General features: G+C 42.6%; 1 protein-coding gene across 8 annotated transcripts in view; it reads right to left on the bottom strand.

Annotated features, from left to right (window-relative positions):
* The window catches only part of RBMS2 (RNA binding motif single stranded interacting protein 2), a 97,685-nt gene that overhangs the window by 57,976 nt on the left and 24,351 nt on the right, over window positions 1–15,358 (bottom strand). The window lies entirely within an intron of this gene.

Genomic DNA, 15,358 nt, shown 5'->3' with positions numbered 1-15,358 from the left:
CATTACAGTACTGCTGATATCAGATGATAGCATTGCATACTCATGGTACAGTATACAGGAAATAGTGATGGGAGCTGACAAAATGTATAGCTGGAATATTAAACCTGATGTCCTTTGGATGTAGGATGTATTACATTCCTATAGCCCCCAGCTTGCCAGGATTTAGACTTGTGAACATAAAGTCTAAGTGATTATAGCAGTATTCAAACTGAGGGATCAATCAGTGGGTGGAATACATTTCTCATCACCATTAGTCACAGCTTCAAATATAGCTGGCAGATCATGGGTGTTGCAATGTCTTAAATTGAATCTGTCATTTCATCACTGAAGTGTAAATTCTCAGGAATTCAATTTGAAATTTTAGACCAAAATTGCAGAAGTGAAAACACAGATGACTTGGGAGATTTTTTTCCATAAAAGCTATTTCATTAAATTTGGAAATCCTTTGGATTGCTGACTATTCACATATAAGTATATAACCATGACTGTGAACAATTCAGATTTATTTAAAGAGACACTATAGCCACCAAACAACGTGTGTGTGTGTCCGTGTGTCCATGCAGGAGTCAAGCCTCTTTGTTTCTGCAGCCCAAGTCACACCTCCCTGCATGTGACCTGCACAGCCTTCCTAAAAAAACTTCCTGCAAAAAGTCCTCTAATGTTTAAACTTCCTTTATTGTACATTTTGTTTAATTTAGAAGGTATTATCTCTTGTCTGTTAATAGCTTGCTAGAGGCTAGGAGCCTCTTGTATGTAAAGTTAAATTTAGAGAACAGTAGATAATACCTTTTTTAAAGTAAGTTGCATCGGATTGGAAATACAACCATTTTGTTTTCATGCAGGCTGTGTCAATCACAGCTGGGGAGGTGTGGCTAGGGCTGCATAAACAGAAACCAAAGTGATTTAACTCCTAAATGGCAATGAATTGAGAGAGACTGTAGGGGCATAGTCTATACACCAACACTGCTTCATTAAGCTATAGTTGGTTTGGTGATTATAGTGTTCCTTTAATTCTTTAAAGAAGATCTTTTCCTTCCAGAGAAATGACAGATCCTTGCTTTTTTTTTTACCCCTATAAACAATATTGCAGCATATACTGCAGTGAATAACACAAACGCTTAAAACAACTTACATCCACTGCACTTGCAATTTGAAGATATCAACCAATGATGCTTCAAGTGCTTAGAGAGAAATCCCATTAAACGCACATTTTCTCCAGCATTGTGATGTGTGCATGTGCTGTGCATATAGCAGTGCAGAGTTAACTAATCTCCATGTTTTGCCTAGTGTGCCAAGCAAAGCATGCAAATTAAAATATAAAAAAGAAAATATAAAGAGTTTTTAGAAAAACTTTAGCACAGCCAAGAGCCAACCAAGCTATTGGTTGTGCTACAACTTCTGTTTAAAGGGACACTCCAGACACCCAGACCACTTCTGCCCATTGGAGTGGTCTGGGTGCCAACTCCCACTACTCCTAACCCTGCAAGTGTAATTATTGCAGTTTTTTATGAACTGCAATAATTACCTTGCAGGGTTAACTCCACCTCTAGTGGCTGTCTATTAGACAGCCACTAGAGGGAACTTCCTGGTTTCTAGCACAAGAAACCTGTGCTAGAGCGTCGCTGGACGTCCTCACGCTGTGTGAGGACCTCCAGCGTCGCTCATTTCCCCATAGGAAAGCATTGAAATTATTTTTCAATGCTTTCCTATGGGGAGCGCTAATGTGTATTCGCGGCATTGCCGCGCATGCGCATTAGGTCTGTACTTGGACCCATTCTCTTTAATATTTTTATTAGTGATATTGCAGAAGGTCTTGATGGTAAGGTGTGTCTTTTTGCGGATGATACTAAGATATGTAACAGGGTTGATGTTCCAGGAGGGATAAGCCAAATGGCAAATGATTTAGGTAAACTAGAAAAATGGTCAGAGTTGTGGCAACTGACATTTAATGTGGATAAGTGCAAGATAATGCATCTTGGACGTAAAAACCCAAGGGCAGAGTACAGAATATTTTATAGAGTCCTAACTTCAACATCTGAGGAAAGGGATTTATGGGTGATTATTTCTGATGACTTAAAGGTAGACAGACAATGTAATAGAGCAGCAGGAAATGCTAGCAGAATGCTTGGTTGTATAGGGAGAGGTATTAGCAGTAGAAAGAGGGAAGTGCTCATGCCATTGTACAGAACACTGATGAGACCTCACTTGGAGTACTGTACACAGTACTGGAGACCATATCTTCAGAAGGATATTGATACCTTAGAGAGAGTTCAAAGAAGGGCTACTAAACTGGTTCATGGATTGCAGGATAAAACTTACCAGGAAAGGTTAAAGGATCTTAACATGTATAGCTTGGAGGAAAGACGAGACGGGGGGGGATATGATAGAAACATTTAAATACATAAAGGGAATCAACACAGTAAAGGAGGAGACTATATTTAAAAGAAGAAAAACTACCACAACCAGAGGACTTAATCTTAAATTAGAGGGACAAAGGTTTAAAAATAATATCAGGAAGTATTACTTTACTGAGAGGGTAGTGGATGCATGGAATAGCCTTCCAGCTGAAGTGGTAGAGGTTAACACAGTAAAGGAGTTTAAGCATGCGTGGGATAGGCATAAGGCTATCCTAACTATAAAATAATGCCAGGGACTAATGAAAGTATTTAGAAAACTGGGCAGACTAGATGGGCCGAATGGTTCTTATCTTCCGTCACATTCTATGTTTCTCCTCGGCCGGTGGGCGGGATCAGTCTCGCCCACCGGCCGATGCAATGCAGAGGAGGCGCGGAAAATGAGGCAGCGACGAGAGACATTGCCGCTGCCTCAGGTAAGTGACTGAAGGGGTTTTCACCCCTTCAGTAACCGGGGATTGGTGGGTGGGAGGGAGAGGGACCCTCCAGTGCCAGGAAAACTGATTGTTTTCCTGGCACTGGAGATTCCCTTTAAGCCAAAATACTGCTAAAGCTCAGTGTATTGGTTGGTTATGCTGCCATATCTCTGTGAGCCGCCCCCAGCTTTTTATGATATTGTTTGGGATCTATTTCATAAAAAAAAAGAAAAGAAAAAAAGGACAAGGAAACACAAAAATATCCTGGCTGGGGAAAGTCAATACGTACAAAATGATGATTTTCCCCTGTATCCTTTACATTTTTAGAATGATACCCCTTGGGATGACACCTCACTACTGCAATGCGCTACAAAAACTATGTGCTACCTTTCTCTGGGGCGGTAAGAGACCCAGGGTGTTCTTGGCACTCCTGCAAACCACACCAAGAATGGGGGGAGTGGGACTTCCGAACATTAAACAATATCACAGAGCAGCGATACTCTCAACTGGCATACTCCACCATGCCCAACCCGGCGCGCTCCAATGGGTTGACATGGAAAGAGCGCAATTCAAAGACATGTCCTTAATTGATTACCTATGGACACCTAAGAAATTCAGAACCAGACGCGCTGACCTATTCCTAACCACACACCTCACAATATCTCTATGGGACACCTTCATGGATGCAATAGGCCACAAAAATACAGTACATGCCAAATCGCCAATCACAGTCCTTAAAGCAATTGTACCAGAAATTCCCCTCAAAGATTGGACTGAGGCAGGGATAACAACAATATCACAATTACTAGACACCAAAGGTATAATCCCATTCCCAGTCTTGCAATCGCAATGGCAAGTCCCGAACCGAGCAATTTTCTCCTACTTACAAATAAAAAGTGCTCTACAGGCACACGCGTCTCCACCACAAAAATCTAAAGACCCAGCTAGAACCACCTCCTACTTAATTTTAGATAGATGTTGGGCATCACCCAACAAACCCAAATCTCTCACATCATGCTATAAGGCATGGCAAGAACTCTCAGCATCTAAGACACACACATATAAAGCTCAATGGGAGACAGACTGCGGAGAGATACTAACAGACGACGACTGGTTACGGGCTCTCAACGGCCTGTCCAAATGGACGAAATGTTACACGCACATCGAAGCCCACAAAAAGCTCCTATACCGCTGGTACATGACCCCACAGAGACTCCACCGCATATATCCCAATACGCCCCAAACTTACTGGAGGTGTAACACATCTACGGGCACGTTGGAACACCTGTGGTGGTCATGCGACAACATCCTACCCCTTTGGACAGTGGTAACCGAAACGCTGGAGCAATTGGGAATACCCACATTCCCACTAACGAAAACCTCATGCCTTTTGTTGCTACTCGCAGATTGCCTAACCTTCGGGCAAAAGCAAATAGCAGCCCTTACCATATTAGCTGCGAGAAACATGATAGCTCTGCATTGGAAATCTCAGACCTGCCCTTCCCTAGCTCAACTCCAAACCAAAATCACCCAGTACAAAATATACGAAAGAATTCTATTTCCACAAAAGAAACTCGAATTTGATACGAGCTGGGGGGACTGGGAGGGAGAGGTGGACGAGATAACAGGTCAGACTTGACTGACTAATGTACCGATGACAAAAGGACAGGTATAAAAAACCACCCCCATTACGAATGTACCGAAGACCCAGGTTCAGGCACTGGCAAATCCAACAAGTAAAACTGGCACTCTCTTCCCCTCCCCCCCTCTTGCCCAACCAATGACTCAACTCCCCCTTCCCCATCCCATACCAAGTTTAATCCCTATATGGGGGACCACCCAACAACTTGCCCACTTGGTCCACCGAGACTAAGACAAACCAATGTACACCACTAACTCACATACTCAGGGGTAAACTACTCTGAGAATAATAACAAGGTGATGCACTACATTAATAAGTGGCGGCCAATAACGCACTACCACTGCGCCGGAAAACCACTTATGGTAAACGAGAGTACATCTCACTTCAGCATTTACCTGTCCGTTTCATAGCACGAGACTAAAAGCAATCGCACAACCGCGCTCAAAAGAATATATGCTGTACAGACGTGTAAATATTGCTATACCAAGCGAATATATGTAACAAAATGTCCTTTGTTCTACCAACTGTTAACCATTGTGAACAATACAGACTGATGTGTACCCCCATTAACCTCCCCTTTTTCCTTCTGTATCCCCCTTTTGCATTGGAAAACAATAAAATACGAATTTTTTTTTTTTTTAAATAAATAGGGCTCTCTGCAACACACAAAGGGTGTTTATCTTCGCCCACATTGATAATATGGAATACACTGTATCATACATCTATTAATCTATCAACAGCACTGACAGTTAAATTGCCTATTTTCAGCTATATAAATGGTTATAATAATAACAACTCATAATAATACTTAATTGTCAGTTATCCCCACAGATTACTACATAATCAGTAATACTGGATTAACATTCAGAACTGTCATAAAACAAGGTTGCATGCAGTTACATCTAATTTAAACATGCAAACAATATGTGGTCAAAATAAAATGTGGTGTCCGTATGCGTTTCTTGTTTTTTGCTTTTTTTGTTCGTAGGAGACCAGCTGTACAGTCTTGGCTGGTAGTAATAGTTTGTTGAGATACTGCAGCCTACACATCATACGCTGTCACACAACCACATGTCACTCTCTGCCTGTCTCTTATTTCACTGTAGATCTTTTATATAGCACATGCGTAATTATATTAAACATTACTGCGAAGAAGCAAAACATCTTAGTCTAAATTGCCAAACCTGGGGGCGGAGCCTACAAGCCTGACGAGCGGACGCCATTTCCATAAGCTCCCACACACCAGATCGAATCTACCCAAATATCCATCCAACCATAACCCATCCGAACCCCTCACTAACATAACTGGGTCCCCAAACCGCATCGATAGATGCCTTTTTTTCTACAACCGAAGTACTCCAAGCCGCGGCGAAAAACTGCGGCCTACAGCACACCCCTAAGCCTGGGTCTGGAAGCACTCCTCCGCGGCAGCACTGTACTCCCCCCACTTGGACCGGAGCCAATAACCCCCCTGCCGCAACCGGAACACCGGAACGCAATGGGGCGACGCTCCCAAAAACCTAATGCTGTAGCTGACAGCAGAGACATAGGGGACATGCTGAGACAGCCAGCACAGACTAAGCTGACTCCTGATGCAGACCGGAATGAGGAAAACCGGGCGCAAGACGGACTGGGAGCTACAACACCCACCCAGGCAAGTCTCATGCACCCAATTGACAACCCAGATGGGACTGCTCCCACAACAAAGCAGGATTTAAACCTCTTGCTTAAGACATCCAGCAAGTCTGGACAGCCGACCTTAGGGCACTGAGAACTGACATACAGGCCATAAATGACAGCGTGCAAACCTCTGAAAAAGACATATTAGCTGCCAAAACTGACATCTCAGCCCTTAAAGAGACAGTACAACACTTGCAAAACACCCAAGTCACATTGACATACCAAATCTCAGCCCTGGAGGACAGCGCAGGAACCACATAAAAATCCGTGGCATCCCTGCTGCAGTGACCGCAGAGGAACTCCCTCATTATGCACACAGACTAATTGCATCCATACTGCCCCACACATCAGCCAAAAAGATGGTTGTGGACGGAGTGTTTCGTGTCACGGGCACACCTAAAACACCAACTGGAGTGGCACGAGACGTCATTCTCCGCTGCGTAACCTCACAAGATAGGAACCAGATCATGATGGCACTGAGGAATAAAACACCTCTGACCTTCGAAGGCTCCACGTTGACATTTTATCAAGACCTCACCAAAAATACCCTACTCTGGCGGAAATCACTGAACACAGTTACCTCTCAACCAAGATCTGCAGCCATACCCTACCGCTGGGGAACCCCAGGGACCCTTGTGGTAACCCGCAATGGAACCACTCACACACTTACGTTAATAGAGGGGGCACCGCCCTTCCTCCAAGCACTGGGACTAACAGACAGTCATCAGGACCCACAGCCAACCACCCCCAGGAGCACATGGGACCCTGCCCGCATCGCCACCTTCGTCCCGAGAGCCGGAGGCTAACAAGCAACTGATAACTGACAACTAATGGGGACTGGGCCAACACCCATGGACATGGCACCTGAACAAACACATATGGGCTAAAACTCAGCACGAGTCGTTATACCTGTTTTTATTTAAGTTGCAAATGCATATTTGTTTATTTCCTGATTTCTCTTTCTCTCGCTCTCTTTTACACACACTCCAGACCACCGCTCCATTAGAGCGCCATAACCCAAAGAGACGAGAAACGAGAATCTTGAGACACACCGACATATCACCCCCCCCACCCGCTGCCCCACCTGGTTAGGGGCAACACAACACATCACAATGAGGGCACAAATCTCCCCCCAGACGTCCTGGCAGAGCACCAAACGACACCCAGTCACACACTCCAACATCTCAGCCACTGGGCAAACGACACCCCATACACCGGGGATTTCCTACAGAACACCACAGGCATACACAAGAGATGCCCCTGCAACCCTCCACGCAGAACCTCAACTGACACTCCCTCACATCACAAGGGCACACCTGAGAGCCCATCTCCTAGAGACACCACACACTCAAAACTCGGAAGCACTCACAAAAATCTATCCCTTGTTATCAAACGTACAAAAATGTTGACAAGCCTGTTGTATATTTTCAATATTACTCTTGTTATGGAAAAAAAAAAAAAGTGCAGCACACCATGACTATGCTAAACAAAACATTGTCAATCTCTCTGTAACGCCATGTAATATTACCGAAATGTATACTCAACTCAAAAATAAAGAATTATAAATTGCCAAACCTAAACTATCTTAGCTACTCTGTTCTTTAATATCTGCAATCCCCTCCTCCATATTACATCATTTCTGATTTAGTGAACCTCTGTCTGTTTCCGTCTGCGGGAGGAGTGTATCTTTCTTGTAATCTGACACATAGCATCAACTTGATTTAAAGGGTTACTGGACCCTCCATGGCCGCTTCTGCTTTAAGACATGGTCATGGAGTAAGTGATCTGTATGTGCAGGGTTTCTGCTTGAGATAACTACACTTTTGTGCTGAATGCTAATTGCAACCCCGGCACACGTCAATTAGGTGGGCCGGAACTGTAATTTGGACTACCAAAAATGATGTCTATTAACATGCACTGTGTGTTGGCGACGGATGTAATCAGCGTTATCCGTGTGGGCAGCACTGTGAGTGCACCTGCAAGAGGAAGCTTGAATGTCCTCTAACTCTCTTGATGTGCTCCCTCCAAGCTCTCCCCACTTCTCCTATTCAATCTGAAGTATTTCTGTTTGGTTTTTAATTTTTGTTGGTGTTGTATAACCCCCCCCTTTATTTATCACTCTTGTCAACATCACACTCACTCCCTCAAACCCCGGCTGAGTGTACGAATGCGTTCTGAGCATGGAGATCTGTCCAATCAAATGCATTTGATTGGATCTCAAAGAGGGAAGAAGTGACGCAGCGTGATGAACGGAGTATACAAAACTTTTATCCAGTGCTCGATACCTGGTGAGTTTGTTCTTATTGTAAATGTTTTTAGAATTAGAAACTAGCACACACACAACAGTTTAAGTGAACAAGGATTGGAATAACCCTTTAAAGTAAAATTCCAAATGGGCATGTATTTTATTTTTGTTAACCTTTTTATCAGTACAAGTATAGCCACAATAAAAACATGCTGTTGTCCAAGGAAGTGAAAGCCAAAGAGTGTCTCTGTGATGATTGGTACTGCATACAGCACCAATCATCCCAGAGAATGGTATACTCTTTGGACTTGCAAATGCACATTCCTGCAGAACAATACCCGACACAGGTCACCATATTGTATGCATATTCCCCCAACATTTGAGTCCTGAGAAGTGGAACGCTGGTAAAGGGGAATAAACGGCATAGGCAAGTGACGCAATTACTGGCAGGTCAGCCTGGCGTAATGCGCCCCTGGCTGCCTGCCGATAAAGCAGGCCAGCTCACTGAGGGCAGGACTTGCAGGGAGAACTGTTTTAGCCTTGAGTGTAGCTCAAGGCACGTCTAAGCACTACACTTTTTAGGTACAGTCCCCAAAAGCAGGACACCAGAAAAGAATGCCGCGACTGTTTCTCCAAAATCAGGACTGTTGGGGGGCATCCTATACATGCTGAAAGTAGAAAGGTTGCACTTTGCTGTCTGATTGAAAGGGCTCTGTGGTGCAAATGGAAGCAGAATAATATCTCCCAGGATGTCTGACATCAAGGAGGGGTTTCTGCCACCAGTTATAAATGTCCAAATATGTATTAAAAACTGCACTTTTTATAAACTGTAACAAATATGACAGACTCCAGACACAGAAAGCACTTTAGGAAACTGAAATGCTTTATATGCCTAGAGTGTTCCTTTAAATCTATTGGGTAATTTTCTATTCGCACCGGCTTACACTTTTAGTAATGCACTCAGGGAGCATGCAAAGGGTGGAGTGGTGAGGAAATGCAACAGCTCAAACAAATCAATAGCAATTAGTATATAGGAAACACAGAAAAAGAGGAGACCTGAGCGTGAGGAGAGGTGGTTCCTTTGGGAATTAGGAGAAAATCTGCAGAAGACCTGCAGCTGAGGCTCAGGGTCACAATTCAACAAAGACCGCAAAAAAATAAAATGTCTTCTGACGGATGTATAGGTTAATGGAAACCCATCAACAAAATCGCTTTTCTAATAGCAACAACAAAAAAGCTAAGAGGATATACTGAGTTTTCAAGGGGCTTAAATAAACATGTTTTTACTTACTGATTGAATTACACTTAATATTTCTCTTTTTTTTTTTTAAATCCCACTTCGTTTTAAAAGTAAAAATATCTGACCTTTAAATATTTTAGCCAAATGCATCTATTCAGACAGATGTTCTGATACCGTTGGGTATGTTGATAAGGGTGCTTCAGACAGGCAGGCAGTTAAGTGTCATATATATATATATATATATATATATATTATTCTTTTGCATTATATGCTGTAACTCGCAAACATCTTTTACATAAAAGCACCTTACAACCTTCTTTCAAGAGCAATATAGTCATCATGATGTACACTGATCAGCCACAACATTTAAAAGAAAAAAAACCCTGACAGGTGAAATTAATAACATTGATTATATTGTTACAATGGCATCTGTGAAGGGATGGGATATATTAGGCAGCAATTTCATGTGTTGGAAGCAGGAAAAACAGGCAATTGAAAAGATCTGAGTGACATTGACAAGTGCCAAGTAGTAGTGGCTACACAATTAGGTCAGAACATCTACAAACAGGCAAGTCTTGTGGGGTATTCCCCGGTTAGTACCTACCAAAAGTGGTGCAAGGATGGACAACCGGTGAACCGGCGTCAGGGTCGTGGGCACCCAAGGCTCACTTATGCACCTTGACAAGCCACATATGCAACAAGCAAGACTGCTGTCTTCTATTCAGTTATAAACGTTTATACATTCACACACATTAATTCTCATATTGAGAACAATGAGACATTGATAAAATGATAATTGGGATTGACAGAGAGATCACAGCCAGTCCTTGTGAAAAAATGCCATGGAAGGGGAGTCAGGCCCTACCTAAATTAGAGGCAAATGTTTAGGCTTTTATTTATTTAATTTTTTGTCTCCATGTACACCCCATTAAATGCTGCACTGGCAAAATCCCATATTTGTGACGGATAGCTCTAAATTGGTGTCACTGCAGTATTTAACAGGAAAGCTATTTTAATTTAAGGCATGAACATGAGATGACTTCATTTTCTTCCTTTTACCAGATGTTACCAAGTGTACTGTGAGCACTTCCGACCTACAATAATCGGTGCTTGATCTGTGATAAGGATGGGTTGGGATAAGTGCCAATCTTAACCCTACAGATACGGAAGTCTACATTAAAAGCAAACAAATTGTGCAGACTTGTGTTCTCATTATAAGATAAGGTTATGGCAAGAATATATTAAAACACTAAAGTAGAGCTACTTGGTTAACCTATCGATCTTTAAATTATATAAAATACTGTATTGTTTAAGATTTGTGAAGACAGGCTGATAATGAAAATATTAATCTGAGTGATGAATCACACTTCTCATGGTTGGATGACTTTGGTGTGGCTGGCCCACACAGAGGTCTGACCTCAACCCCATCGAAAACCTTTGGGATGAACTGGAACTGAGTTTGCGAGCCAGGCCTTCTCATCCAACATCAGTGGCTGACCTCACAAATGCTCTACTGGATGAACGGGTAAAAATTCCCACATAAACACTCCAAACTTCTGGAAAGCCTTCCCAGAAGAGTGGAAGCTGTTATAGCTGCAAAGGGGGGACCAATTACATAATAATGTCTATGTATTTAGATGTGATAAAAGTCCATGTTGGTCAGGTGTCCCAATACTTTTGTCCAGATCTCTAAAACTGAGCTCCTTGTCTTTCCTCCTTCTAATACTGTTCCTCCTCTTTCGCTCTTCCTTTCAAATTAGTGGTATCCACATAAGTCCATCCTTGCAAGCGCGCTGTCTTGGCGTCATACTTGATTCTGGCCTCACCTTTGAGCCTTCTATCCGGTCCTCTCACACCTCACCCCTCTGTCAGTCCTTATATTGGCTTCCTGTATCCTATAGGAGTCAATTCAAAGTGCTAACCCATACCTATAAAGCACTAAACAATTCTTGCCCCTGTCATATCTCTTCACAAATCCACAGGTATGCCCATTCTCGGTCTCTCCGCTCTGCCCGTGACCTTCTCCTGTCTCCTGCTCGCACCTGTACGGCCAACTCACGTTTGCAGGATTTATCGCGGGCAGCTCCCTTCCTATGGAATAGTCTGCCTACCACAATCAGACTCTCCCCTAGTCTTCAATCGTTTAAGAAGTGCCTTAAAACCCATCTCTTTAGGAAAGCTTATGGCCTCCCAGACTAACCTCTACCTTATATACCTGTCTGTTGCTCTCTCCTAAAGGGCAGCACTCTACTCTCTCCTCCAGCTCTGCTTCACTCCCACCTTATTTGATTGCTATTTCCTGGCCTAGTGTCTTTTATACCCCACTTCCTATAGACTGTAGGCTCGTTGGATCAGGGTCCTCTTCAACCTATTGTTCCTGTAAGTTTTCTTGTAATTGTCCTCTTTATAGTTAAATCCCCCCTCTCATAATATTGTAAAGCACTACGGAATCTGTTGGCGCTATATAAATGGCAATAATAATAATAATAATAATAATAATAATGAGCAAACTGACAAAAAGTCCTTTCAAGCTTGGTAGGTTCAAAGGGTGGAAGTAGGACAGTGGGCCTACTGGGTGGGTGTGCTATAAAGCAGTTAGCATCATGAAAAAGTAGTGTCATTTGCATGCAGGCCAGACTGACAGGCTATCCAACAGGGCGACAAGTCAGGGCTGTACATACATTGATCATTGCTGAAGTGCTTGTGTATGGACTTAAATGCCCTGAAATTCATCATACGTGCAGCACAACCATGTCTAAACAAGCATTTAGCAGTTCTCCTGACACTAGTTGACAGAGCCTGTATATGGGGTGACTAGGACAAATGTTTGCAAATCATGTGTCACATGATGAGATTGTATATGACCTGACAAGACTCTACCTCCTTGCACAATAACCAATGCAGTAAGCATAGGTTGTCATGGGGCTTACAGTGACTGTTTATTATTATTTTTCTACTGCTATGATCCATCTGCAGGCGTCCTTACGGAGATCTGTCCTCAATTTGTCTTCTGATTGACACTATATGCTATGCATCAACAGGATTAGTAATGAGTAAACTGCTGCACAAACTATATTTACTTAACGTCCACTTAGTTGAAGCACGGCACAATGCATGTTGGACACAAACCTTATTACACAGCCTGTAGGACAGTAGGAAAGTCGTTTTTGAAAATCATTGTGCTGCTACGAAAAGTAGAGAGTTTCTGCTTAACTGATACAAGCCTGCAATGCAGCTTTAATTAAGCACAAAGACACACAGAATTCAGGGAAGGTTTTTGGGAGGGGCTGTACAAGAAGAACATCTCTCGGCTTCTCTCAACCACTTCCTGCCTGATCCCTGTCGCCAGAACTGTCTGCCACCGACGCAAGTGACAGCATTGTGTGACACTCAAGACTTCACTGAGCTGGCACTGCCAGCAACAGATCGACGATAACAGCTGGGGATGTTAGCGAGGGCAGACAGAAACTCTATAATTGAGGGCAAATGCTCATTTTCAATCAAATATCCACAACTGCTTCTCCATCTCATCTGGTGTGTGTTTGTCTGTATGTGTATATATATATATATATATATATATATATATATATATATAATGTGTGTGTGTTATTTAATTTTTTTTTATGGACCTTTTGTTACCTGTCTATGCTAAACAGATGACACTATGGTAGCATGCCTGTCTAAACGTGCTGATCTCTTGAAATTGCGCATTCTTGGTTACTAAATGGGAAACGTCATGGCATTTTGCAGATTAGCACTGAAATGTAACCTGTCCAATAAAAACACAAAACATGAATTCAAAAATGAAGTTGATTTTTAAGGCAACATTGACAAGGATGGCTGGGACACTAAGCTGCAAGCTGGGTGGTCTGCTGCAACACGAACAGACTCATGGCTGTGAATGTTTGGCAAAATTGCTATAAGACGAACAGCTTGCCCACGTCCTCCCAGGTTGAATCATTCAGGGCTATTTACTAATTGGGAATTCACCGGGGAATTTCAAATGTAAGGAAAAATTTGCCAAATTGGAATAAATTTCCAAGTCGGCTAAGATACCAACTCTGCTGTTTTCACAAATCTGCATAATTGCAACTATGCTAGTTTAATGCCCTGCATCCCTTTCTCCACTCTGAGAGTGGCTTAGAAAAAAATAAATAAAAAGCACTGCAGCTCTAAGTCGGCCCCTCAGAGCTGTCAGTCAGACGGAATTCTCAGTTCTGTCTGTCTAACATCACTTCTGTCCTAGTGGTGCTTTTTAGTTCTCTCTTTGCTGGAGAGATCTGAGCTGTTAATCAAAGCTCTGCACTTCAGTGCACATAACTCATTTACTAAACAGTGAACTGGGCTACATGTATAACAATAGCTGCAGCAGTTTGACAGATATCAATTTGCAGATCCCACAATGATCTGCTGGAAAGATCCCTAGAGACCACCAGAATACGATGCCCTTGACTAGAGTTGTTGTTTGTTTGTTTTTTTGCTTTATGTTTAATGCATATTTTATTATAACACCTTAAAATACAGGCAATTTCCCTCCTATAGGTTCCCTTTTAAATTTGTATTTCTCTGGTAAATGCTGAAATTTTTCTCTCTGGTAAGGAGCTTTTAAACACCAGCGTAACCAAATGACTTTTAGGCTGTGATGTTGATGATTTCTTATCTTGCCGCCAAGGTCCTCCCATTAGCCCGTCCTTCCTGACATCCTACAACCCCCAGTGAAGGGAAATGACGTCACCAGTGGGTGATCAAATATTGGTGCTGGATTGAGGGTAAGTTTATGCTTTATTTTTGTTTGTTTGTATTCTTCTTTGGGGGTAGAGGGGTTAATGTGCATGTGTGGTAGAACATCATGCGCCAATCATATGCTCTTAATGATTGTCACTTACTCTATAACCGAATTTGACTCAATTATAGTAGCGGAAGGGCTTCTAGAGGCATGTTAACCCTGCAATGAAAACATTGGTGTTCCTGGAAAACAGCAATGTTTTCAATTAGAGAGTTAAAAAGACAGGGGAACTGCAGCCAACCCTCTTCATTGAGATTAAGTGGTCTGGGTGCGTACGCATTATGGAGCCCTAATGTCTTGCAGGTGAAAGTTGAGGGTACAGGTGCAAGCAAAGGGCTACCACAAGCATTTGCTAGAACAGTGAGGAAGGTATGAGACATAGTTGTTCATTGCTAAGGATTAGCAGATTAGGGCACTGTTGTGGAGAGCAGAAGAGGATGACCTCAAAACCTGATGAAAGTCAACCCTGTGCATGACTATCAAAGTACATTAAGAAGTCACTCAAACCTTCAAAGTAAATGTAAAGAACAGAACCTGATATCAGGCTTATCTTCTAACGCTATCTCTCTCATCATTACACCCCTCAACAATTAACTCACTAATACCACACACAGAAGCAACAAATAAATCCGCATTCCAAGGATACTTCACAATATTGTGCATATGTGCATCTTTTTGATCCCTAGGGCAGGAGTTGACAACCTTCGGCACTTCAAATGCTGTGGACAACATCTCCCATAACGCTTTAACAGTCGTAATGCTGGCAAAGCATCAGAGGAGATTCAGTCCGCAACATTTGGACTGCCAAAGGTTGCCTGCGCCTGTCCTAGGACAAAACCATTATTGCTCGTACTGTCACAATTAGACCACAAGGATACTCTGTATGTTGACATGCCAGATAACCTTTTTCCACTATTTGAATTCTTGACAAACAG

Source organism: Pelobates fuscus, chromosome 1 (assembly GCF_036172605.1).
Source record: "Pelobates fuscus isolate aPelFus1 chromosome 1, aPelFus1.pri, whole genome shotgun sequence".
Classification (NCBI taxonomy): Eukaryota; Metazoa; Chordata; class Amphibia; order Anura; family Pelobatidae; genus Pelobates; species Pelobates fuscus.
This window is presented reverse-complemented; position numbering and strand designations above follow the sequence as displayed.